Raw genomic sequence first — 27,584 nt, forward strand, 5'->3', positions numbered from 1 at the left:
CTTGGAACTCCTCTGAGAAAACACTGGTTCTGCTCTGATTAGTGCCGAGCAATTAACCAACGTTATTTTTTTTTGGGGGGGATATTAAACAACTAAATTGACCGAGGTCGGTTCAATTACTTGAATTACATTTACTTCGTTATTTTGTTTTGTAAGCCCAATGTGCCGTTTCTCTACAGACTAAAATCAAATAATTCACAAGAGAAATCAGAGAAATCAACTCAAGAACTATGTGAGACACTGGGCTGAAGGGAGTTGTAGTTTTCATTAAGCAAATATTCAACCTAGTTCAGCACAGAAATGTGGTAATTAACTACAAATCACCATAATCCATTGTGCCAGTTTTTTTCAGGATCAGAGAGGAAGATGCGAAAGGGAGAGGTTTCACTGTCTAAAATAACCCCAATGCGTTTCTATGGGCTTACTTGGACCTAAGCTTGTCGCCTGCCTTCCTGCCTTGAGGACAACGACTCCCATTGTTAGGGCATAGACATGAGCATCTCGTCATTGTATACAGATCTCTGTATGGATACACTTTTACGCCTGCTACGTTAGATACACACAGACCGCATGAGAGAGGAACGTACACAATGAGGAGAGGGACAGAGACAGTTCCTCAAAGTATACCTTGCCTACTTTGAAGAACTAGTAAAATGATTTTGTCAGACAGCTCTGCAGCATACAGTACTTAGGCAGGCTCGCTAAATCGGATTACTAAAGACAGTAAAGTGTGGGGAGCACATAACGTTAGATGGCCTGGCTGGCTGACTGCTATTGCCTGAGCAGAGATGAGATGATTACTTTATGGAATGAAAAATAATAAAGCCGTCAAATAAAAACTAAGTAATATACACAACTGAAATATTTTATTATTTCATAGTAATTTCCAATTTTTCTATTGATGTCTACCCAATGTGGACCTGACAGAGACAATGGAATATTTTCAATGTTTTGGCAATTTAATGTTCACTACATTTCGCTTTGGAATTTCCATTAAAAAGCTCTAAAATTATTGTAATGTCATTATTTCATAATACATTTCATGTGTTTTAAAAATAATCAAAACCGAAATCCATGATTATTTAAAACCTTTAAAAGGCGGAAATATTAGTACCTTGCTTTAATACCTTTTTTATATGTTATATAGCCTATTATTAACACAATGGCTATAGGGCCTTCAGAATGTGTACAACCTTACTGAGTAGAAAGAAATGATTGTGAAATAAGAGAGCAATCTACCTGGGTAATAAAGCATGGACCAATGCAACCTCTTCAAACCTGGAGGTGACTCAACCTAAGCAGTTTGCTAAAAAGCTATAATTTCCCCATAATTGCAGATTGGGGCTGATTTCCATGCAATTTCAAAGAGATATTGAAGTTGGCTGATTTACAAATGACTTCAATCACTGTGAAATTAGCAGGTCTAATCCCTTCACTCTTCGCACCAAAGCATGGACACCTGCTGAGGAGTCAGAGCAAGCAGAGGTGGAAGGCAGAGGCACCATGTCCTGATTCCAAGGTGGCTAAGTAGCATGCTGCTTGCTTGATGTCTACAGAGTGATAGCTGGAGTCAGAAAGAGCTGCGCTAGCCTTGCACATGTCTACTGGGTACAGGGGGCAGTACATTGCACAAATGGCACGGCAGAGATGACAACAGTGAATGTGGTCCTAGGCCAAATTTCAGTATTTAGTATTTATTAGGATCCCCATTAACTGCTGACAAGGCAGCAGCTACTCTTCCTGGGGTCCAAACAGGGATAAAACAATACATCATAAATAACACAGTAGATTAAACTATGCACTGTGCATTATACATATGTACATTACTCCATTACTGCAAATGTACAGTATAAAATGTACAATTTTACAATACAACATTACAATGTGTGGGTGTATGTAGAATGCTTGTGTTAAAAGAATGTGCACGTATGCATGTCTCTTCACAGTTCGCATTGTGCCGTGAGGTGTTGTTTTATGTTGTTTTTAAAAAATCTGATTTTACTGCACGCTAGAGTTACTTGATATGGAATAGAGTTCCATATAGTCATCGCTCTATGTATTACTGTGCATTTCCCGGAATCTGTTCTGGACTTGGGGACTGTGAAGAGACCCCTGGTGGCATATGAATAGCCCCCGCGATATGCAACTTTTCAGGGAAGTTAGGAACCAATATACACAAGCAGTTAGGAAAGCAAAGGCTAGCTTTTTCAAACAGAAATGTGCATCCTGTAGCACTAACTCCAAAAAGTTTTGGGACACTGTAAAGTCCATGGAGAATAAGAGCACCTCCTCCCAGCTGCCCACTGCACTGAGGCTAGGAAACACTATCACCACCGATAAATCTACAATAATCGAGAATTTCAACAAGCATTTTGCTACGGCTGGCCATGCTTTCCATCTGGCTACCACTACCCCGGCCATCAGCTCTGCACCCTCCGCTGCAACTTGCCCATGCCCCACCCGCTTCTCCTTCACACAAATTCAGACAGCTGATGTTCTGAAAGAGCTGCAAAATCTGGACCCCTACAAATCATCTGGGCTAGACAATCTGGACCCTTTCTTTCTAAAAATAGCCGCCGAAATTGTCGCAACCCCTATTACTAGCCTGTTCAACCTCTCTTTCGTAACGTCTGAGATCCCCAGAGATTGGAAAGCTGCGCAGTCATCCCCCTCTTCAAAGGGGGTGACACTCTAGATCCAAACTGTTACAGACCTATATCCATCCTGCCCTGCTTTTCGAACGTTTTTGAAAGCCAAGTTAACAAACAGATCACTGACCATTTCGAATCCCCCCGTACCTTCTCCGCTATGCAATCCGGTTTCCGAGCTGGTCATGGGTGCACCTCAGCCACGCTCAAGGTCCTAAACAATATTATAACCGCGATCGATAATAGACAGTACTGTGCAGCCGTCTTCATCGACCTGGCCAAGGCTTTCGACTCTGTCAACCACCGCATTCTTATTGGCAGACTAAATAGCCATGGTTTCTCAAATGACTGCCTCGCCTGGTTCACCAACTACTTCTCAGATAGAGTTCAACGTGTCAAATCGGAGGGCCTGTTGTCTGGACCTATGGCAGTCTCTATGGGGGTGCCACAGGGTTCAATTCTCGGGCCGACTCTTTTCTCAGTGTATTTCAATGATGTCGCTCTTGCTGCTGGTGACTCTCAGATCCACCTCTACGCAGATGACACCATTTTGTATACATCTGGCCCTTCATTGGACACTGTGTTAACAAAACTCCAAACGAGCTTCAATGCCATACAACACTCCTTCCGTAGCCTCCAACTGCTCTTAAACACTAGTAAAACTAGATGCATGCTCTTCAATCGAACGCTGCTGGCACCCGCCCACCCGACTAGAATCACTACTCTCGACGGGTCTGACCTAGAGTATGTGGACAACTACAAATACCTAGGTGTCTGGTTAGACTGTAAACTCTCCTTCCAGACACACATTAAGCATCTCCAATCCCAAATTAAATCTAAAATCGGCTTCCTATTTTGTAACAAAGCCTCCTTCACTCATGCTGCCAAACATGCCCTCGTAAAACTGACTATCCTACCGATCCTTGACTTCGGCGATGTCATTACAAAATAGCCTCCAACACTCTACTCAGCAAATTGGATGTAGTCTATCACAGTGCCATCCATTCTGTCACCAAAGCCCCATATACTACCCACCACTGTGACCTGTACGCACTTGTTGGCTGGTCCTCACTACATATTCGTCGCCAAACCCACTGGCTCCAGGCCATCTATAAATCACTGCTAGGCAAATCCCCGCCTTATCTTAGCTCATTGGTCACCATAGCAACACCTCACTGGTCATCCCCAAAGCCAACACCTCCTTTTGCTGTCATTCCTTCCAGTTCTCTGCTGCCAATGACTGGAACGAACTGCAAAAATCTCTGAAGCTGGAGACACTTATCTCCCTCACAAACTTTAAGCATCAGTTGTCAGAGCACCTTACCGATCACTGCACCTGTACACAGCCCTTCTGAAATTATCCCACTCAACTACCTCATCCCCATATTGTTATTTATTTTGCTCATTTGCACCCCAGTATCTCTATTTGCACATAATCTCTTGCACATCTAGCATTCCAGTGTTAATACTAATTGTAATTATTTTGCACTATAGCCTATTTATTGCCTTACCTCCATAACTTGCTACATTTGCACACACTGTATATATATTTTCTGTTGTATTTTTGACTTTATGTTTTGTTTTACCCCATATGTAACTCTGTGTTGTTGTTTTTATCGCACTGCTTTGCTTTATCTTGGCCAGGTCGCAGTTGTAAATGAGAACTTGTTCTCAACTGGCTTACCTGGTTAAATAAAGGTGAAATAAAAAAAATAAAAAAATGTATGGGTGTCTGAGTTGTGCGTTAACTGTTTTAACAGACAGTTCAGTGCTTTCAACACATCAACACCTCTCACAAAGACAAGTAGTGATGCAGTCAAGTCTCTCTTCTACTTTGAGACAGGAGAGATTGACATGCATGTTATTATGATATTAGCCCTCAGTGTAAATTTAAGGGCCAGCTGTGCTGCTCTGTTCTGGGCTAACTGTAATTTGCTGTAAATTGAAGGGCCAGCTGTGCTGCTCTGTTCTGGGCTAACTGTAATTTGCTGTAAATTGAAGGGCCAGCCGTGCTGCTCTGTTCGTCTTTGTGGCACTTGACACACGCTGCATAACAGTAGAAGCCTACCAGATGCGCCATTTAATACTCCATACAGTCAAAGATGATGAATGTCCTGAGATGTATTAATGACTCTAAGCATGTTGTGAGAATGAGATGCTCTAAAATGTTCACCAACAATGTAGTGGTCTGATTCCTTACAGTATATTAACATCTCCCGAGAGAGACCGGCTTGCTTGATCTAAAATAAAACCAACCAACACTGTTGCATTACATAACCAGCTGAATCATCTTTGTGAACATTGAATGTTGTAACTTTTCCATGTCCAGGTATTCCATAGACCTGATACTGTTGGCCGTGCTCATTCAAACCTATTTCACTGAGATGCAGGGTGGGTGCAGCAGAACCAGAGGGATCTGATGCTCTGAGTGAGCGATCAGCCCCCTAAAGCCTCGCTGGCTCACTATCAGGAGAATAGGCTGTGTAGGCTGTCTACTGAGCCTGTGGAGGGTGAAGGACCCTGCTCTAGTCTACAGTTTCACTGAAAGCTGATCTAGTGTAGCACACACACACGTCCCCTAATACCTCTATCTGGTGTAATCCCACTTTCTCTCACCAGTCTCCACACAGATCAGGTTTCCTCACACAACTCAGGACTCATGGAGAGACTGAATTCCACACACCCATTTCACACCACAAGAACAACTGCTAGATGTGTACAGATATGACTGGGTAAAGCGCCACTCTTTACTTTTAGAGCTACACACTCCACTCCAGCACATTGCAGCAGTCATCACACAGAGGTTAGAACAGGCCCATCCAATTCCTGGCCTTTTTTGTGTGATTCCTGTCTTTCCCTTGCAGACTTAGGCCAATACCCTCATCGTCAGCAGTCTATTTGGCACAGCGGGTAAATAGTGAATAATGACAGGCTAAATGCTGTGATAATGAGGATGACAAAGCACTATGGTGCTTCCTCTGCTCTGTCCGTGAATACTGCGTACTAATCACTACAGTGCGTTCCCACCAAAGGACCATTTAGGGCCCCTCTGACACACCACCATGTTCCTCAGAGTACTACACAGTCAGGACAACACAGCTACCAGATGGGGCTCTCTTTGTTAAGAGGAACAACTTCAGAATATTCTCTGCTCTGAAAAGGGTCAATTATTCCAGCGTTGTTGCACACTGTGCGCACGTTTTCAGAAGAGTAAAAGGGTGTCGCCCACTTCTGAATAACTTTTTTATTAGGCAGACAGACAGGACCTTGAGGACACCCACCGTCACAAGCCAGATAAAGGCCTGATTCTAGTGACTGAACTACCAGATCAGACCACAAAAAGGGCCTTTATCCTATGAATGTGTTTAAAGAGAGAGAAACCTGGTGTCAGTAATTTTTTTGGTTTTTAAACAACTAATTGTGCGATTTAGGTTCAATTATTTGAATTCCATTTCGTTCTGTATTTTTTCTGTGAGCTCAATGCACACATAGCGCAGTTTCTCTAGAGATAAATCAGATCCAGCACAAACTGTGCGATGTAGTAGGGAGTTGTGGTTTCCAACATGCCATTATTCTACATAGTTTAGAACAGAAACGTGGTATTTAACAACAATGACCATAAATCCATTGTGCGCCTACTTGTCTGGTTTGTGTTTATTTTATGCCTGCTACGTAAAAGAGACAGAAGAATGGGATAGAAAGCAGTTGCTTCGCAAGGTATCTCTACCTGAAAATACAGTGCCTTCATAAAGTATTCACACCCCTTGACTTTTTCCACATTTTGTTGTGTTACAGCCTGAATTTAGAATTGATTTTTTTTTTTAAATGTGCGCAGGGTTACACACAATACCCCACCATAATGTCGAAGTGGAATTATGTTTTTAGACATATTTACAAATTAATTAAAAATGAAAAGCTGAAATGTCTTGAGTCAGTATTCAACCCCTTTCTCATGGCAAGCCTAAAAAAGTTTGCTTAACAAGTCACAAAATAAGTTGCATGGATTCAATGTGTTCAACGATAGTGTTTAACATGATTTTTGAATGACTACCTTATCTCTGTACCCCACACACACAATTATCTTTAAGGTCCCTCAGTCGAGCAGTGAATTTCAAACACAGATTCAACCACAAAGACCAGAGAGGTTTTCTAATGCCTCGCAAAGAAGGGCACCTATTGGTAGATGGGTAAAATAAAAAAGCAGACATTGAATATCCCTTTGAGCATGGTGAAGTTATTAATTACACTTTGGATGGTGTATCAATACACCCAGTCACTACAAAGATACAGGCGTCCTTCCTAACTAAGTTGCCGGAGAGGAAGGAAAGCACTCAGGTATTTCACCATGAGGCCAATGGTGACTTTAAAACAGTTTAGAGTTTAATGGCTGTAATAGGAGAAAACGGAGGACATATCAACAACATTGTAGCTACTCCACTATACTAACCTAATTGACAGAGTGAAAAGAAGCATGTACAGATTAAAAATATTCCAAAACATGCATCCTGTTTGCAATAAGGCACAAAAGTAATACTGCAAAACATTTGGCAAAGCAATTCACTTTGTCTTCAATACAAAGTTTTTTTTTTTAGGGCAAATCCAATACAACACATTACTGACATTCCATATTTTCAAGCATAGTGGTGGCGGCATCATGTTCCGTTACAGCCGTATTCTAAAATGGCTTTTGTTTTTTGGGAGGGGGGGGATTTTCCTCATCAATCTACACACAATACCCCATAATGATGACGCAAAACATGTTTTTAGAAATGTTTGCAAATTTAAAGAAAAACAAAAAACTGAAATAGCACATTTACATAAGTATTCAGACCCATTACTTAGTACTTTGTCGATGCACCTTTGGCAGAAATTACAGCCTCGAGTCTTCTTGGGTATGACGTTACAAGCTTGGCACACCTGTATTTGGGGAGTTTCTCACATTCTTCTCCGCAGATCCTCACAAGCTCTGTCAGGTTGGATGAGGAGCGTCGCTGCACAGCTATTTTAAGGTCTCTCCAGAGATGTTCGATTGGGTTCAATTCCGGGCTCTGGCTGGGCCACTCAAGGACATTCAGAGACTTGTCCCGAAGTCACTCCTGCGTTGTCTTGGCTGGGTGCTTAAAGGTCGTTGTCCTGTTGGAAGGTGAACCTTCACCCCAGTCTGAGGTCCTGAGGGCTCTGGAGCAGGATTTCATCAAGGATCTCTCTGTACATTCTTCCGTTCATCTTTCCCTCGATCCTGACTAGTCTCCCAGTCCCTGCCGCTGAACAACATCCCCTCAGTATGCTGCTGCCACCACCATGCTTCATCTTAGGGATGGTGCCAGGTTTCCTCCAGACGTGATGCTTGGCATTCAGGCCAAAGAGTTCAATCTTGGTTTCATCACACCAGGGAATCTTGTTTCTCATTGTCTGAGAGTCTGATTGCTCAGTTTGGCCGGGCGGCCAGCTCTAGGAAGAGTCTTGGTAGTTCCAAACTTCTCCCATTTAAGAATGATGGAGGCCACTGTGTTCTTGGGGACCTTCAATGCTGCAGAAATGTTTTGGTACCCTTCCCCAGATCTGTGCCTCAACATAATCCTGTCTCTGAGCTCTACGGACAATTCCTTCGACCTCATGGCTTGGTTTTTGCTCTGACATTCACTGTCAACTGTGGGACCTTATACAGACAGGTGTGTGCCTTTCCAAATAATCTCCAATCAATTGATTTTACCACAGGTGGACTCCAATCAAGTTGTAGAAACATCAAGGATGATCAATGGAAACAGGATGCACTGGAGCTCAATTTCGAGTGTTATAGGAAAGGGTCTGAATACTTATGTAAATAAGGTATTTCTGTTATTTGTAATAAATTTGCTAACATATCTAAAAACCTGTTTTGGCTTTGTCATTATGGGGTATTGAGTGTAGATTGATGAGGGATAAAATAGAATAAGGCTGTAACGTAACAAAATGTGGAAAAAGGGAAGGGGTCTGAATACTTTCCGAATGCACTGTATATACTTCCAGATGAAAAACAGGCTAATACACAACGAGATATTGCAGCAGGCTGCATATACAGCAACAGCTGTGGAGAGGAAATTACTGATACTGAGTAAAGAAGTCATTTTCTTGTGGACTACTGAATGATCGTTCTGGAGGAACTATCTATAATAATAATAATATGCCATTTAGCAGACGCTTTTATCCAAAGCGACTTACAGTCGTGCGTGCATAAATTTTTGTGTATGGGTGGTCCCGGGGATCGAACCCACTACCTTGGCGTTACAAGCGCCGTGCTCTACCAGCTGAGCTACAGAGGACCACATCTACACAGCAACAGGTGGTGAGAAACTGTACTGTAACGGTTACTAGATCTCCAAAACATACATTATTGCAATGATAAGTAGTCTAATATTATCATAAAAAAATAGATAGTCTAATCTATTGAGTAACAGGTTGTGTAGCCTAACTGTGCTCTTAAAATGTAAAACATTTTGTTGCAACTATACAGTAGCGAGATCATTCAGCATGGAGGTGGCATCTTTAGACGAACAGGTGTTACTAAACAGTCAATGCAAATCATTTATCTCCTTAAACATGCCAGTTTACTCGAAGGACATTTGTTGTTTTGGACCAAGCAGAGAGTTTGTCTGGCAGCTCTTTGCCTTTGCTGTTTCTCATTACATAAATAGATACTAAAGTCACAATGTGGACAGCAGTAGGTAGTGGAGGAAATCTGGCATGAGCTCCATCTTTCCTACAAGGCAAACTGACAGCCAACAGGCCTACATCAAATGCATCAACAACTTGTTTCCCAGCCTCCCTGAGACTGTGGATTCTGAACTGACTGATGTCCAGAAAACATTAAATCAGACAGCCAGCCTAGCATTCAACATTCCCCTCCCTGTTAAGACATCATTAAAATAACATTTCCTTATCTGCAGATAACTCCTCATTCTCTGTGCTCCTCAATACCTGTTTACAGTTCAGACTAAAAAACCTGACAATAACCCAGTGAATAGCAAAATTTTAATACAGAACTCATTACTACATAGACAAAAAAGTGAGAGAACGAATTGATCATGTGTTAAAAAAAAATTACTCAGAGTTCAAATATGTTGCTATACTTCATACTTTTATCTTTAATACAGCGAGCTGAACTGGAAAAAAAATATATTTTCACTTTCCAAAAAGGTCCCACTAAGATAGACTAGAACAAATTGAAACAACAAAAACCTCTCCATAAGGACCTTTCAAGGTGAACTTCTGAATCCCATTGTTAATTAAAAACAGAGAGCCGATTAATATAATTAGGAGAAAAAATAGTAATGGTTGAGTTCCAGCACCAAAGAGGTGACCCATGGAAGGAAACATGGGGAACTGTGAAATCTTCAACAAATTGTGAACAAGAACCTTGTGGTGCAGAGAGGTTTACCGATTTACCCCTTCATCACATCTTGTACTAGCCTATAGTTAAGCAATAAGGCACGAGGGGGTGTGGTATATGGCGAATATACCACAGCAAAGGGCTGTTCTTAAGCACAACGCAACGCGGAGTGCCTGGATACAGCCCTTAGCCATGGTATATTGGTAATATACTACAAACCCCCGAGGTGCCTTATTGCTACTATAAATTGGTTACCAACATAATTAGAGCAGTAAAAATAAATGTTTTGTCATACCCGTGGTATACCACGGCTTTCAGCCAATCAGCATTCAGGGCTCGCACCACCCAGTTTATAAATTACTTTATACCATGGCATTGTTGAATAGTCCTTTTTGATTGGCTTGAAGGGCATTCTAGAGCGTGCATTATTTCTCCTATAATGCACGGCATATTAGCACGGTAGAATTCAATGGCTATAGTTCATTTTTACATGTTTTGTTTGAGCTGCTTTTGAAAGCAAAAGCCTAATTGAAAACAGTATTGGTATTGTTGAATTCGATTTTCATAATAGCAAACTAAGACTGATGTTTGGTTAGCTAAACTAGCAAGTCTGTTTGCTTGGTTACCACAGCAACTACTGTAGCTATCTAGTAAACTCGCAAGCTACTTCAGTGGATGTTGAACACATTTCTAGTGGCAAATGTATTAAATTATAGGCATGGTATAAAAAGGATAATCAACTCAAGGCTCTATGCGTTCTCTGGAAAATAATGCAACTGAGTTCCACTCCGCTAGCGCGTCGTGGAACACACCTTCCACTTCGTTCATTATTTTCCATAGAACGCATAGCCCCTCGTTGATTATCCCTTCCATAAACATGGAGATGGGGAGGTTTAAGCAGGATACATTGATTACCTGTTCCTCTGCTATACCCATTCATTAAGTCATGTCAACCATTTAGTCTACATTTACACATAATTCACTGGCCTTGAGTGTTAAAGTCATGCTCAGCGTGCAGAGTCATGCCCGACACTAATCACATAGGACCATGTATAGAGAGGAGAGTCCATCCACGGGAGACCTCCGTCTGCTCCCCTGGAGGTTATTATCTTACAGGCTTTGCATAAATAGTGTGAGTCCCAAATGGCACCCTATGGACCTTGGTCAAAAGTAGTGCACTACATAGGGAATAGGGTGCAATTTGGGATGTATCCAGAGTCTCTGTAGTTCCTCAGGCTTGTTTTTCACAGGTTGACTCAAGAGTAAACATGTTATTGTCTTTGACCCTGCATACATTACAGGAAATGTCTCCCGCAACGCTGATGAGCACATAACATTTCTCCTTGTTTTGACACCTACACTGAGTATAAAACACATTATGAACATGCTCTTTCCATGACATAGACTGACCAGGTGAATCCAGGTGAAAGCTATGATCCCTTATTGATGTCACTTGTTAAATCCACTTCAATCAGTGTAGATGAAGCGGAGGAGACAGGTTAAAGAAGGATTTTTAAGCATTGAGACAATTGAGACATGGATTGTGTATGTGTGCCATTCAGAGGGTGAATGGGCAAGACAAAATATTTAAGTGCCTTTGAATTGGGTATGGTAGTAGGTAAAGAACAAGAAGGCCTACACACTGTTAAAGCTCCCAATTCACCGCTTTATTGACAACGTTTAGATCCTAAACGGATCTTCGTCAGGTCAAACAAACTGTAGCAGGTGCCATGCGTAGGGCTGTTATGGTGACTGTATTACTGCCACACCGGCGGTCACCAGTCATGAAGGCAGTCAAATTCCACGTGACCTTTTAGTCACGGTAATTAGGTTTCTCCAAGCTCTGATGCTGCTGATGGTCCTTAGTAGCCTACCAAACTTGCTAACTGCCTGGTACTGCAAATGTAATCGAAAATCTAATCAAACACTTCATGAGAGCCCATGAGCTCATATTGCGCAACAATTTTATAGGCTAGTGATGGCTTCTATTATAAAGAGGAGGATCCCATCAGCTTTCCATAGGCTAGGCCTACTATATTTATTTCTCAACTTTCCTAATATGAAGCACATTGTTTGTATTTACAACAGGAGTATAGCCTACCTGGCTGGCATGAAAATGAACCACGGGAAAAAAAGTCCTCCATTTGCTATTTAAGTGCATACAGTGAGGGAAAAAAGTATTTGATCCCCTGCTGATTTTGTACGTTTGCCCACTGACAAAGAAATGATCAGTCTATAATTTGAACAGTGAGAGACAGAATAACAACAAAAAAATCCAGAAAAACGCATGTCAAAAATGTTATAAATTGATTTGCATTTTAATGAGGGAAATTAGTATTTGACCCCCTCTCAATCAGAAAGATTTCTGGCTCCCAGGTGTCTTTTATACAGATAACGAGCTGAGATTAGGAGCACACTCTTAAAGGGAGTGCTCCTAATCTCAGCTTGTTATCTGTATAAAAGACACCCGTCCACAGAAGCAATCAATCAATCAGATTCCAAACTCTCCACCATGGCCAAGAACAAAGAGCTCTCCAAGGATGTCAGGGACAAGATTGTAGACCTACACAAGGCTGGAATGGGCTACAAGTCCATTGCCAAGCAGCTTGGTGAGAAGGTGACAACACAAAATAACTGTCAATCTCCCTCGGCCTGGGGCTCCATGCAAGATCTCACCTCGTGGAGTTGCAATGATCATGAGAACGGTGAGGAATCAGCCCAGAACTACACGGGAGGATCTTGTCAATGATCTCAAGGCAGCTGGGACCATAGTCACCAAGAAAACTATTGGTAACACACTACGCCGTGAAGGACTGAAATCCTGCAGCGCCCGCAAGGTCCCCCTGCTCAAGAAAGCACATATACAGGCCCGTCTGAAGTTTGCCATTGAACATCTGAATGATTCAGAGGAGAACTGGGTGAAAGTGTTGTGGTCAGATGAGACCAAAATCGAGCTCTTTGGCATCAACTCAACTCGCCGTGTTTGGAGGAGGAGGAATGCTGCCTATGACCCCAAGAACACCATCCCCACCGTCAAACATGGAGGTGGAAACATTATGCTTTGGGGGTGTTTTTCTGCTAAGGGGACAGGACAACTTCACCGCATCAAAGGGACGATGGACGGGGCCATGTACCGTCAAATCTTGGGTGAGAACCTCCTTCCCTCAGACAGGGAACTGAAAATGGGTCGTGGATGGGTATTCCAGCATGACAATGACCCAAAACACACGGCCAAGGCAGCAAAGGAGTGGCTCAAGAAGAGGCACATTAAGGTCCTGGAGTGGCCTAGCCAGTCTCCAGACCTTAATCCCATAGAAAATCTGTGGAGGGAGCTGAAGGTTTGACTTGCCAAACGTCAGCCTCGAAACCTTAATGACTTGGAGAAGATCTGCAAAGAGGAGTGGGACAAAATCCCTCCTGAGATGTGTGCAAACATGGTGGCCAACTACAAGAAACGTCTGACCTCTGTGATTGCCAACAAGGGTTTTGCCACCAAGTACTAAGTCATGTTTTGCAGAGGGGTCAAATACTTATTTCCTTCATTAAAATGCAAATCAATTTATAACATTTTTGACATGCGTTTTTCTTGATTTTTTTGTTGTTATTCTGTCTCTCACTGTTCAAATAAACCTACCATTAAAATTATAGACTGATCATGTCTTTGTCAGTGGGCAAACGTACAAAATCAGCAGTGGATCAAATACCTTTTTCCCTCACTGTATATTCTAAAATGATTTTATACAATAGGCTTCATGTCGGTACCAATTTTCATTCAGAAATGATGGTATAATAATAATAATAATGACAAAAAAATGGTGCTCTGGGAGGCTACATAAAAAAATAGCACTACACCACTGGTTATAATAAATGTAAAGCAATTGCCATGTGAGGTCAACTGATAATTCCAGCACTGTTATGATTGGGACAGCGTCATTGCTCTGCTTTGAGACAAGCATGGGAACTCATCTTGATAAATCAATCAATGTCAGATTTTTGTTTTCACTGAATGTCCGTTTGGATATTAGGTTAAAATTAGGCTGGGAGATGTTAGCTAAGTTAAGGTGAGTACTCATGATCATTAGTCTACCAATTGAAAGCAATGCAGATAGATCTTGTCTACACACACACACACACACACACACATCAGGCCTTTAGCCTACCTGATGAGCTTCCCTGATGTTTTCCTGAACTTGCCAATACTTTTCTGATGCATTTCAGTCACTTAGCCTACTGATGTGAATACACATTTGCACTCTTTTCCCATAGGCTATTCAAGTAATTTGACATATTTTTTTATTGTTTAAAAAGGTCATAAGACCTACATCGTTTCATTAACAATATAGCTGAAACCACTATTGGCTTCATTGACATACTGAATTTATTCTCGTAATTGTAGGCTACGCTACTTGTTGATAGATTATTTTAAATATTATTGTAACAGTAGACCTACCTACACAATAACCTCATGTGGGGTTACTGACCACAATCAATTTAATTAATAATAAGAAGTGTTGATTTATTTATTTGGCTTTGGGGAGAGCACAGCGCATGGAAGAAAACAGCGCTGCAGGAAGGGGTGCTGGAAGTGCTGCAGATAAATTAAAATACATTTGCCAAATTATATAATTACTCCTGTCTCTATAAATAAATGAAATAATTTTAAATACTACACCAGCATAATTTAGCCGCAGAGGATCAATAGCTTTTTTTTTTTTAAAGGCACAGGCCTAGTCTACATTTACGTCATTTAGCAGACGCTCTTATCCAGAGCGACTTATAAATTGGTGCATTCACCTTATAGCCAGTGGGATAACCACTTTACAATATGTTTTTTTTTTAATTTTTTTTTTTTTTTCTTTCTTTGGGGTGGGGTAAGGGGGGGTAGAATGATTACTTTATCCTATCCCAGGTATTACTTAAAGGAGGTGGGGTTTCAAGTGTCTCCGGAAGGTGGTGAGTGACTCCGCTGTCCTGGCATCGTGAGGGAGCTTGTTCTAGTCGGGAATCCCGCAATTGGGCATCCTGCGCGGCAAATATAAAACAGCTGATTGTTGAGTTGTGGCTGTCAATGAACAGCAGGCAGCAGCTAGAAGGTATTTCGCAATATTGCTGGAAAATCTGTTTGAATAGGTGTTGCCACTGGAAAGTTGGTGGAATATAATTTCCTCCTCATATTGTAGGCCTAAGATCTGTGTATCCACTCTTTTCATTGGCCTATGCTATTGGTTGCATTTAAGACATGGGTCGTTCGTTTTATTGATCTCAGTATGTAAATGTCAGAGTAGCTTGTCATTTTGAACATTTGTGTGGTATAAAAAAAGACTATTGTACTGTTTCCAGTCATGTAAAATGACATAGAATTGCAGGAAATTATTTTAGAAAAGGCCCTTTTTTTTCTCCCTCTGACCCGCAAACCCTGAGCCCCGAATGTTATGAAACAACTCTGGCCCTGGTGTCAACTCCCCAAAGGCAGCCTGAAAAGTAGCTGAATTTATCACAATAATCGTTTACTAATAAAAGTCGCTGGAGGGGTCTGAAAACTCGCTAATAATAGCAACAAAGTCGCTAAATTGGCAACACTGCCACTGGGGACCAACAAACTCCATCACCTATTCCGCACGATAGGGTCCTTCGGCAGTTGTTGGCTGTGAATCATGCTAGAAGCATGCATTTGCATGGTGAATCCTTATAGGGCTTTTCAGCCTCAAACGGCCGTGATCCTTTGAACGCTTTGATGATGATGAAACAACAGAACCCCATTCAGTGAAGTGGGTGGAGGGGCGATTTGCACGTGGACCTTGGCAAAAGGGGGCATGATTTGTTGACATAATTGTAATCCAAACCCAACCTTAATTTACACGTTGTGACGCACTGAGATTCAAAACTCAGTTTTAGATGAGACTGACTTTATGACTAAAATTATCCTATTTACACTGTTTCTGACTCATATCGATGTCACATAGGCTGTTTTCAAAGGGATTAGTTGGTTTTTAGGGGCAGTCGATCTTTACATTCACAACCTGTGGGAGGGATAATGGTGATTTATAGCGGAACGACCCGGGAGAGAAATTATCCTGAGTGTCTACTATACAGGTGATGCTAGAAAAACCCACAGGTACTCCCGGCTGGAATTGACATTTCAAGAAAATAGAGAATATCATGCATTTAGATGTGCTTTATTAGTTAAGCAGACACCTCTTCTCTCTCTCTTTCTTCAGTGCTTTCAGCCAGTCAGTCTTTTAAAAGGAGACTCCTTTTATTTGCTGAGCTTTCATAGTCTGTTCTGTGTGTGTGCCCACCTCAAAGGCTCTAAGCCCTCTTAACTCTGACTCAAGTGTGTTCTCTTCTCTTTGGCATCTTATAGCCTGCTATTGTATCAACTTATTAAAGTCATGGCTCCTCTGCTCGAGTCGACCTCTAATGACCGGTAAAGGAGCAGAGGTGAGTGTCCGTCTGGTAGTCTCAGCCGCTGAATTATTAAAGGACACACAGGGAGAGAGAGGGTTAACTAGTTCACTTCAATACAGCTGTCCCACACACACAGTCCCTACTGTGTGTCTCCTCTCAGAAACTAGGCCTGTATTCCAGATTTCAACATGAGTCATTCATTGATCAATCATTTTTCTATCCTCAGCTATAATTATCATCTTCATCAGCTTAATGTAAGCAATAAGCATAATGATATTTCCCACCCCCGTCCTCCTCTAACACTGTAGCGGTCTCTTACTCTTCTCTCAGGATGACATCAAGTCTTCCCCATCTTTTCTGTGAGTTTCTGTCAATCACTCAGGAAGACGCAGGCAGGCGGTAGTCGCTGGAGTGGAAACTGCAATTTGAAGGCTGTATATAGTGATAAAACTGCAGGGGAGCTGCCATAGTGATCTGTCACCTTCTCTCACTGGGAAGGGGAATGCGTGGGGACTTAGAAATACACTGGTATGAATATGAGATGAGATGAGCAAAATCAGGGGTTAACATCGCCGTTATTTTGTTGAATGTTTATTTAGCAGCCCAAACAAGCATTTATTTTCATGTGAACCTTCCTTCGTCAGCGTTGACCTGTATACTGAGGGACTTTAACTGGAAACAAACTTTATACAAACTTTATACAAACTTTATACAAATCAAATAGAAAAGCTTTTTGAGCTGACGTAGGCCTCATTTGTTATTTTATTTTTAAGTTTAAGCTAACAGAAAAGACACCACAGATGATGTAAAGCATTATCTGTGGTCCAACAGAAGAAGTAATGTGTTATACAGTGCGTTCGGAAAGTATTCAGACACCTTGATTTTGTCCACATTTTGTTACGTTACAGCCTTATTCTAATATGGAATAAATTACATTTTTTCCCTCAATCTACACACAATTCCCCATAAAGACAAAGCGAAAACGAGGACATTCAGAGACTTGTCCCAAAGCCACTCCTGCGTTGTCCTGGCTGTGTGCTTAGGGTCGTTGTCCTGTTGGAAGGTGAACCTTCACCCCAGTCTGAGGTCCTGAGTGCTCAGGAGCAGGTTTCCATCAAGGATCTCTCTGTACTTTGCTCCGTTCATCTTTCCCTCGATCCTGACTAGTCTCCCAGCCCCTGCTGCTGAAAAACATCCCCACAGCATGATACTACCACCACCATGCTTCACCGTAGGGATGGTGCCAGGTTTCCTCCAGATGTGACGCTTGGCATTCAGGCCAAAGAGTTCAATCTTGGTTTCATCAGACCAGAGAATCTTGTTTCTCATGGTCTGGGAGTCTTTAGGTGCCTTTTGGCAAACTCCTAGCGGGCTGTCATGTGCCTTTTACTGAGGAGTGCCTTCCGTCTGGCCACTCTACCATAAAGGCCTGATTGGTGGAGTGCTGCAGAGATGGTTGTCCTTCTGGAAGGTTCTCCCATCTCCACAGAGGAACTCTAAAGCTCTGTCAGAGTGACCATCGGGTTCATGGACACCTCCTTGACCAATGCCCTTCTCCCCCGATTGCTCAGATTGGCTGGCCGGCCAGCTCTAGGAAGAGTCTTGGTGGTTCCAAACTTCTTCCATTTAAGAATGATGGAGGCCACTGTGTTCTTGGGGACCTTCAATGCTGCAGAAATGTTTTGGTACCCTTCCGCAGATCTGTGCCTCGACACAATCCTGTCTCAGGGCTCTACGGACAAATTCCTTCGACCTCATGGCTTGCTCTGACATGCACTGTCAACTGTGGGACCTTATATAGACGTGTGTGTCTTTCCAAATCATGTCCAATCAATTGAATTTACCGAAGGTGGACTCCAAGTTGTAGAAACATCTCAAGGATGATCAATTCACCTGAGCTCAATTTCAGGTCTCATAACAAACCACTAGTAATGAGGCAGACGCAACAGATCACAATGTTTAGCTTAAAATGTTGATAAACTATTAGGCTATTTCTTCACATTATAAGCGCAGCAATACGCACACGGCAGTAGGATATAAGCATGAATGTTCTATTAGCTGGAAAACACCATTAACAAAAGTGACCGCAAATGCGATTATGCATGTAATGCTTTTTATGGTGAAAATGATCTTCCCCAAACTTGAAACTCACGTGCTGTATATGTATGCCAGTTAGGCTCTACGCCCGTTGTAAAAGCTCTACATCGGCTGTAAATCGGAATAATGTGCTTAATTTTAAGAAGGTATTTGGCCACTTTTGGTTCTGATACAAACCTTATAAAAACAGAGGCCTAGACTACATGAGGTGTGGGACTATGATTTTGAAAAAGTCGCAAAAACAAGGTATGTGTTGTTTCTTGCCTTAAGCTGGGTATCATTCACAAGTGATAATACATTATTCACAAGTGATAGGCAAATATTGTCAGCCATCAGACTATTCTTGATTTAATCTTGTCAAGTGGCTTGCGAAAGTATTCACCCCCATTGGCATTTTTCCTATTTTGTTGCCTTACAACCTGGAATTAAAATGGATTTTTGGGGGGTTTGTATCATTTGATTTACACAACATGCCTACCACTTTGAAGATGCAAAATATTATTTTTACTGTGAAACAAACAAGAAATAAGACTACAACAAAAAAAATGATCTTGAGCGTGCATAACTATTCCACTGGTGTACAGCAATCTTTAAGTCATACCACAGATTCTCAATTGGATTTAGGTTTTTGACTTGGCCATTCCAAGACATTTAAATGTTTCCCCTTAAACCACTCGAGTGTTGCTTTAGCAGTATGCTTAGGGTCATTGTCCTGCTGGAAGGTGAACCTCCGTCCCAGTCTCAAATCTTTGGAAGACTGAAACAGGTTTCCCTCAAGAATGTCCATGTATTTAGCGCCATCCATCATTCCTTCAATTCTGACCAGTTTCCCAGTCACTGCCGATGAAAAACATCCCCACAGCATGATGCTGCCACCACCATGCTTCACTGTGGGGATGGTGTTCTCGGGGTGATGAGAGGTGTTGGGTTTGCGCCAGACATAGTGTTGTCCTTGATGGCCAAAAAGCTCAATTTCTGTCTTATCTGACCAGAGTACCTTCTTCCATATGTTTGGGGAGTATCCCACATGCCTTTTGGCCTTTCTGGCCACTCTTCCGTAAAGCTCAGCTCTGTGGAGTGTACGGCTTAAAGTGGTCCTATGGACAGATACTCCAATCTCCACTGTGGAGCTTTGCAACTCCTTCAGGGTTATCTTTGGTATCTTTGTTGCCGCTCTGATTAATGCCCTCCTTGCCTGGTCTGTGAGTTTTGGTGAGTGGCCCTCTCTTGGCAGGTTTGTTGTGGTGCAATATTCTTTCAATTTTTTTATAATGGATTGAATGGTGCTCCGTGGGATGTTCAAAGTTTGATATTTTTTTATAACCCAACCCTGATCTGTACTTCTCCATAACTTTGTCCCTGACCTGTTTGGAGAGCTCCTTGGTCTTCATGGTGCCGCTTGCTTGGTGGTGCCCCTTGCTTAGTGGTGTTGCAGCCTCTGGGGCCTTTCAGAACATGTGTATATACAGGTGCAGCTCAATAAATTAGAATATTGTGGAAAAGTTAAGTAATTTCAATAATTCAATTGACAAAGTGAAACTCATATATATCGTGGATTAATTACACAAAAAGTGAAATAGTTCAAGCCTGTATTTGTTTTAATCTTGATGATTACGGCTTACAGGTCATGAAAACCCCAAATTCAGTATCTCAGAAATTTAGAATACAGACATGTCGGCCTTCTGAAAAGTATGTTCTTGTACATGCAGTCAGTACATTGTTGGGGCTCCTTTTGCATGAATCACTGCATCTATGCGGCGTGGCATGGAGTCGATCAGCCTGTGGCACTGCTGAGGTGTTATGGAAGCCCAGGTTGCGTCGATAGTGGCCTTCAGCTCGTCTGCATTGTTGGGTCTCGTGTCTCTCATCTATCTCTTGACAATACCCCATAAATTCTCTATGGGGTTCAGATCAGGCGAGTTTGCTGGCCAATCAAGCACAGTAATCCCATGGTCATTGAACCAGGTATTGGTACCTTCTGCAGTGTGGGCAGGTGCCAAGTCCTGCTGGAAAATGAAATCAGCATCTCCATAAAGCTTGTCAGCAGAAGGAAGCATGAAGTGCTCTAACATTTCCTGGTAGACGGCTGAGTTGACTTTGGACTTGATGAAACTCAGTCGACCAACACCAGAAGATGACATGGCTCCCCAAATCATCACTGACTGTGGAAACTTCACACTGGACTTCAAGCAACTTGGACTCTGTGCCTCTCCACTCTTCCTCCAGACTCTGGGACCTTGATTTCCAAATGAAATGCAAAATTTACTTTAATCTGAAAAGAGGACTTTGGACCACTGAGCGACAGACCAGTTATTTTTCTCCTTAGCCCAGGTAAGACGCTTCTGACGTTGCCTCTGGTTCAGGAGTGGCTTGACACGGGGAATGCGACAGTTGTAGCCATTTCTTGGATACGTCTGTGTGTGGTGGTTCTTGATGCACTGACTCCTGCCTCAGTCCCCTCCTTGTGAAGCTCCCCCACATTTTTGAATGGCCTTTGCTTGACAATCCTCTCAAGGCTCCGGTTATCCCTGTTGCTTGTGCACCTTTTCCTACCACACTTCTTCCTTCCACTCGACTTTCCATGAATATGCTTGGATACAGCACTCTGTGAACAGCCAGCTTCTTTAGCAATGATCTTTTGAGGCTTTCCCTCCTTGTGGAAGGTGTTGATGACTGTCTTCTGCAAAACTGTCAAGTCAGCAGTCTTCCCCCTGATTGTGAAGCCTACTGAACTGGACTGAGAGATCATTTAAAGGCTCAGGAAACCTTTGCATGTATTTTGAGTTAGTAGAGCTGATTAGAGTGTGACACCTTGAGTCTACAATATTGAACTTTCTCACAATATTCTAATTTTCTGAGATACTGAATTTGGGGGTTTCATGAGCTGTAAGCCGTAATCATCAAGATTAAAACAAATTCAGGCTTGAACTATTTCACTTTTTGTGTAATTAATCCACAATATACAGTGGGGGAAAAAAGTATTTAGTCAGCCATCAATTGTGCAAGTTCTCCCACTTAAAAAGATGAGAGAGGCCTGTAATTTTCATCATAGGTACACGTCAACTATGACAGACAAAATTAGAAAACAAAATCCAGAAAATCACATTGTAGGATTTTTAATGAATTTATTTGCAAATTATGGTGGAAAATAAGTATTTGGTCAATAACAAAAGTTTCTCAATACTTTGTTATATACCCTTTGTTGGCAATGACACAGGTCAAACGTTTTCTGTAAGTTGTCACAAGGTTTTCACACACTGTTGCTGGTATTTTGGCCCATTCCTCCATGCAGATCTCCTCTAGAGCAGTGATGTTTTGGGGCTGTCGCTGGGCAACACAGACTTTCAACTCCCTCCAAAGATTTTCTATGGGGTTGAGATCTGGAGACTGGCTAGGCCACTCCAGGACCTTGAAATGCTTCTTACGAAGCCACTCCTTCGTTGCCCGGGCGGTGTGTTTGGGATCATTGTCATGCTGAAAGACCCAGCCACGTTTCATCTTCAATGCCCTTGCTGATGGAAGGAGGTTATCACTCAAAATCTCACGATACATGGCCCCATTCATTCTTTCCTTTACACGGATCAGTCGTCCTGGTCCCTTTGCAGAAAAACAGCCCCAAAGCATGATGTTTCCACCCCCATGCTTCACAGTAGGTATGGTGTTCTTTGGATGCAACTCAGCATTCTTTGTCCTCCAAACACGACGAGTTGAGTTTTTACCAAAAAGTTCTATTTTGGTTTCATCTGACCATATGACATTCTCCCAATCCTCTTCTGGATCATCCAAATGCACTCTAGCAAACTTCAGACGGGCCTGGACATGTACTGGCTTAAGCAGGGGGACACGTCTGGAACTGCAGGATTTGAGTCCCTGGCGCATAGTGTGTTACTGATGGTAGGCTTTGTTACTTTGGTCCCAGCTCTCTGCAGGTCATTCACTAGGTACCCCCGTGTGGTTCTGGGATTTTTGCTCACCGTTCTTGTGATCATTTTGACCCCACGGGTGAGATCTTGCGTGGAGCCCCAGATCGAGGGAGATTATCAGTGGTCTTGTATGTCTTCCATTTCCTAATAATTGCTCCCACAGTTGATTTCGTCAAACCAAGCTGCTTACCTATTGCAGATTCAGTCTTCCCAGCCTGGTGCAGGTCTACAATTTTGTTTCTGGTGTCCTTTGACAGCTCTTTGGTCTTGGCCATAGTGGAGTTTGGAGTGTGACTGTTTGAGGTTGTGGACAGGTGTCTTTTATACTGATAACAAGTTCAAACAGGTGCCATTAATACAGGTAACGAGTGGAGGACAGAGGAGCCTCTTAAAGAAGAAGTTACAGGTCTGTGAGAGCCAGAAATCTTGCTTGTTTGTAGGTGACCAAATACTTATTTTCCACCATAATTTGCAAATAAATTCATTAGAAGTCCTACAATGTGATTTTCTGGATATTTTTTTATCAATTTGACTGTCATAGTTGACGTGTACCTATGATGAAAATTACAGGCCTCTCTCATCTTTTTAAGTGGGAGAACTTGCACAATTGGTGGCTGACTAAATACTTTTTTCCCCACTGTATCTGATTTTCACTTTGTCAATTGAATTATTGAAATTACTTAACTTTTCCACAATATTCTAATTTATTGAGCTGCACCTGTAAACTGAGATCATGTGACATTTAGATTGCACACAGGTGGACTTTATTTAACTAATTATGTGACTTCTGAAGGTAATTGGTTGCACCAGATCTTAATTAGGGGCTTCATAGCAAAGGGGGTGAATAAACTTTTCTGTTATTATTATTTTATTTTTGAAACTATTAATTTTTTTCATTTCACTTCACCAATTTGGACTGTTTTGTGTATGTCCATTACATGAAATCCAAATAAAAATCCATTTAAATTACAGGTTGTAACGCAACAAAATAGGAAAAACGGTAAGGGGGATGAATAACTTTTGCAAGGCACTGTACTAAATAATATGTGTGAAATTTGTTTGATTTAGAAAGGACCATTGTCATACACCGAACAGGGGCAGAAAGAAAAAAATACATGTAATCTACAGTGAGGGAAAAAAGTATTTGATCCCCTGCTGATTTTGTACGTTTGCCCACTGACAAAGACATAATCAGTCTATAATTTTAATGGTAGGTTTATTTGAACAGTGAGAGACAGAATAACAACAAAAAAATCCAGAAAAATGCATGTAAAAAATGTTATTAATTGATTTGCATTTTAATGAGGGAAATAAGTATTTGACCCCTCTGCAAAACATGACTTAGTACTTGGTGGCAAAACCCTTGTTGGCAATTACAGAGGTCAGACGTTTCTTGTAGTTGGCCACCAGGTTTGCACACATCTCAGGAGGGATTTTGTCCCACTCCTCTTTGCAGATCTTCTCCAAGTCATTAAGGTTTTGAGGCTGACGTTTGGCAACTCAAACCTTCAGCTCCCTCCACAGATTTTCTATGGGATTAAGGTCTGGAGACTGGCTAGGCCACTCCAGGACCCTAATGTGCTTCTTCTTGAGCCATTCCTTTGTTGCCTTGGCCGTGTGTTTTGGGTCATTGTCATGCTGGAATACCCATCCACGGCCCATTTTCAATGCCTTGGCTGAGGGAAGGAGGTTCTCACCCAAGATTTGACGGTACATGGCCCCGTCCATTGTCCCTTTGATGCTTTGAAGTTGTCCTGTCCCCTTAGCAGAAAAACACCCCCAAATAATAATGTTTCCACCTCCATGTTTGACGGTGAGGATGGTGTTCTTGGGGTCATAGGCAGCATTCCTCCTCCTCCAAACACGGCGAGTTGAGTTGATGCCAAAGAGCTCCATTTTGGTCTCATCTGACCACAACACTTTCACCCAGTTCTCCTCTGAATCATTCAGATTTTCATTGCCAAACTTCAAACGGCCCTGTATATGTGCTTTCTTGAGCAGGGGGACCTTGCGGGCGCTGCAGGATTTCAGTCCTTCACGGCGTAGTGTGTTACCAATTGTTTTCTTGGTGACTATGGTCCCAGCTGCCTTGAGATCATTGACAAGATCCTCCTGTGTAGTTCTGGGCTGATTCCTCACCGTTCTCATGATCATTGCAACTCCACAAGGTGAGAACTTGCATGGAGCCCCAGGCCGAGGGAGATTGACAGTTCTTTTGTGTTTCTTCCATTTGCGAATAATCACACCAACTGTTGTCACCTTCTCACCAAGCTGCTTGGCGATGGTCTTGTAGCCCTTCCAGCCTTGTGTAGGTCTACAATCTTGTCCCTGACATCCTTGGAGAGCTCTTTGGTCTTGGCCATGGTGGAGAGTTTGGAATCTGATTGATTGATTGCTTCTGTGGTCAGGTGTCTTTTATACAGGTAACAAGGTGAGATTAGGAGCGCTCCCTTTAAGAGTGTGCTCCTAATCTCAGCTCGTTACCTGTATAAAAGACACCTGGGAGCCAGAAATCTTTCTGATTGAGAGGGGGTCAAATACTTATTTCCCTCATTAAAATGCAAATCAATTTATAACATTTTTGACATGCGTTTTTCTGGATTTTTGTTTTGTTATTCTGTCTCTCACTGTTCAAATAAACCTACCATTAAAATTATAGACTGATCATTTCTTTGTCAGTGGGCAAACATACAAAATCAGCAGGGGATCAAATTCTTTTTTCCCTCACTGTACATACAATGCATCATCCAAATTGCATGATTGCCTATGCCTAAACATACTGTGCGTGGCTAAAGGAAAATTGTATATTATTAAAATTCTAAAAACACCAAATTAGTGAAGAATAATTCTTCATGTTTTACAGGTGAAACGTCTATGCTGCATGCATGCCAACCATTTGATCCCAATCAGTTTCATGGGAATATGCATTTCGATATTCTTGAATGATGTAAGTAAGGGTGGCTAACCGGCCTTACTAACCGAATTTTAGAGCAGATGGAGTTAAACACAGTCACAGCATGAGAAAGATAAAAGCAACATTTTACCACAATCATCCTAATGTCACGATCGTCGGATACAGAGGACCAAGGCGCAGCGTGGAAGGTGAACATATTTATTAAATAATGATTACCCGAACAAAAACAACAAATCGATACGTGACGTCCAAAGGTGCAAAACACAAACCTACACAGGAATAAGATCCCACAAACACTGTGGGAAAACCACCTGACTAAATATGGTTCCCAATCAGAGACAACCAGCAACAGCTGATACTCGTTGCCTCTGATTGAGAACCACTCTGGCCAACATAGATATACAAAAACTAGACTAGACACAACGAGCACAAAACATAAACTCTACACACCCTGGCTCAACTTAAAAGAGTCCATAGAGCCAGGGCGTGACAGTACCCCCCCCCCCTAAAGGCGCGGACTGCGACCGCGCCTAAACATCACCGAACAGGGGAGGGCTGGGTGGGCATTCCTCCTCGGAGGCGGTTCCGGCTCCGGGCTTGACCACCACCCCCTACTAACCCCCCCGTAGTGCCCCTGGTCTGGTCTAGCCCCACTGGCTGGAGCTGGACTTGACTTCGGTGGAGCGGATTGCTCAGGCTCCGGTGTGGAGCAGCTGACCGGTACCTGACCAGGCACCGGTGAAACGGGCACGGGCTGGCGTGCGCACCACAGGTTTGGTGCGGGGAGCAGGAACAGGCCGGACCAGGCTGGCGACGCGCACCATTGGCTTGGTGCGGGGAGCAGGAACAGGCCGGGCCGGGCTGGCGACGCCGCACCACTAGCTTGGTGCGGGGAGCAGGAACAGGCCGGACCGGGCTGGCGATGCGCACCACAGGTTTGGTGCGGGGAGCAGGAACGGGCCGGGCCGGGCTGGCGACGCGCACCATTGGCTTGGTGCGGGGAGCAGGAACAGGCCGGGCCGGCGACACGCACCATAGGCTTGGTGCGAGGGGCAGGAACAGGCCGGGCCGGGCTGGCGACGCGCACCATAGGCTTGGCGCGATGGATAGGAACAGGCCGGACCGTACTGGGAACACACACCACTGGCCTTACACGGGGATCAGGAACGGGCCGGACCGGACTGGCAACACACTTCAGTACCTCTCGCCGTGCCTCTACATTTTCCTTCCCTCTATACACCAATGGCTCCCGTAACCCGGTGGCCTTCTCTCCTCGTCCACCAACTCGCCCCTTATCTGCCTCCAGTGGCCCCGTCGTCCTTGCCATGTGCCCCCCCCTAAAAATGTCTTGGGGGTGCCCCTCGCCTGTCCGACGACTGCCCGGTTGGCGCCGCTTCTCCTCTCCTGCCTGGGCACGCTGCTTGGTCCTGTATTGGTGGGATCTTCTGTCACGATCGTCGGATACAGAGGACCAAGGCGCAGCGTGGAAGGTGAACATATTTATTAAATAATGATTACCCGAACAAAAACAACAAATCGATACGTGACGTCCAAAGGAGCAAAACACAAACCTACACAGGAACAAGATCCCACAAACACTGTGGGAAAACCACCTGACTAAATATGGTTCCCAATCAGAGACAACCAGCAACAGCTGATACTCGTTGCCTCTGATTGAGAACCACTCTGGCCAACATAGATAAACAAAAACTAGACAAGACACAACGAGCACAAAACATAAACTCTACACACCCTGGCTCAACTTAAGAGTCCCTAGAGCCAGGGCTTGACACCTAAACTGACTTAAGAAATGACATGGTGTTTTTGGAATAACAGTAGACTGACATTATCATGCTATTATATTTGGTTTGTTATGTACAATACTAATGAATCATTAAGTAATCTTGCGAGACATAATGTAGCACCATTATGAGAAGTGACGGACCGTCGCTCCGCTGCGCACCGGCAGCACTACACCCCTAATTATAACGGTTGGATGACTTTGGGAGTTTCACGTAACCACAGCTCTATGAACTAAGTGGCGCATTTAGTTGACTCCAACATTTGTTTTACACCATTGCAGCAGCGGAAAAGATTCGGGGCTGACTCAAAATAATTCGGGGCTAAAGCCCCGAAAACCAAGTCCTGGTGACGTTCATGTTTGACACCAAGGGTTTCTATTGCTTTGATAGTGTTTAACAACATGTTGCCGCAAACGAGAGCGG

At 42.9% G+C, this 27,584-nt stretch overlaps 1 protein-coding gene across 1 annotated transcript in view; it reads right to left on the reverse strand.

The window, feature by feature from the left end:
• Positions 1-27,584, reverse strand: part of LOC121554963 (NEDD8-conjugating enzyme UBE2F) — a 115,981-nt gene that overhangs the window by 66,930 nt on the left and 21,467 nt on the right. The gene's annotated exons all lie outside the window — the stretch shown is intronic.

The sequence above is a fragment of the Coregonus clupeaformis genome, chromosome 40 (genome assembly GCF_020615455.1).
Source record: "Coregonus clupeaformis isolate EN_2021a chromosome 40, ASM2061545v1, whole genome shotgun sequence".
In the NCBI taxonomy this organism is placed as follows: domain Eukaryota; kingdom Metazoa; phylum Chordata; class Actinopteri; order Salmoniformes; family Salmonidae; genus Coregonus; species Coregonus clupeaformis.